This window comes from Sinocyclocheilus anshuiensis, unplaced genomic scaffold, assembly GCF_001515605.1.
Source record: "Sinocyclocheilus anshuiensis isolate Anshui unplaced genomic scaffold, SAMN03320099.WGS_v1.1 scaffold20132, whole genome shotgun sequence".
Taxonomy (NCBI): domain Eukaryota; kingdom Metazoa; phylum Chordata; class Actinopteri; order Cypriniformes; family Cyprinidae; genus Sinocyclocheilus; species Sinocyclocheilus anshuiensis.
The window spans coordinates 1-565 of record NW_015537725.1 but is presented as its reverse complement, the minus strand read 5'-3'; the positions used below and the strand labels follow the sequence as shown (position 1 = coordinate 565).

At 40.0% G+C, this 565-nt stretch overlaps 1 long non-coding RNA gene across 1 annotated transcript; it reads left to right on the top strand.

The window, feature by feature from the left end:
• The first annotated feature begins 61 nt into the window (after positions 1 to 61).
• On the top strand, positions 62 to 461 carry LOC107657562 (uncharacterized). The gene is made up of 3 exons (XR_001630699.1): positions 62 to 127; positions 198 to 323; positions 426 to 461. It is a non-coding gene; the product is annotated as an uncharacterized LOC107657562 (long non-coding RNA).
• The last annotated feature ends 104 nt before the right edge of the window (positions 462 to 565 follow it).

Here is a 565-nt window from a genome sequence, read left to right as displayed (position 1 = left end):
CTCACATCAGGTGTTTATATCTAGTGTGCCCCTCTGGGTGGGGCCGTTGCTCCATGCAGCCTCCAGGCTGAAGACAACAGACCGGATAAAACGAAGAAAAGTTTACCATTTAATCCAGCATCAGTTAGTAAGAGTCACTTTGTATTTTATTATCATTTTGTCTTTATTTTGTCTGATCTTAACGCAAATGTTGACAGCTGAACAGGATTGGCTGTAGCACACGTGACAAACCCACTTACGTGTACCCAGCTGAGCTCAAAGAGATGGTCCGAGCAGCCTTTGCAAACGACATCTGTGACTATGACGACCCCTGTCACGAAAATGTGAGATATATACAGTTAAGTTAATGTTGCCTTATCGTTCTTATTCATATAGACTCTAATAAGTGTAGCCTAATGATAACAACTGCTTTACGTTTGTTGCAGGTTGTTGCCATCACTATGGATGACTTGAAAAGGATGGAGTTCTCTTGACCATTTCAACTGCATTTGCAGTCTAGCTAAATGGTTTTATACATTTTTATAGTACACTCTTAAAAATAAAGGTGCTTCAAAAGGTTCTTCAA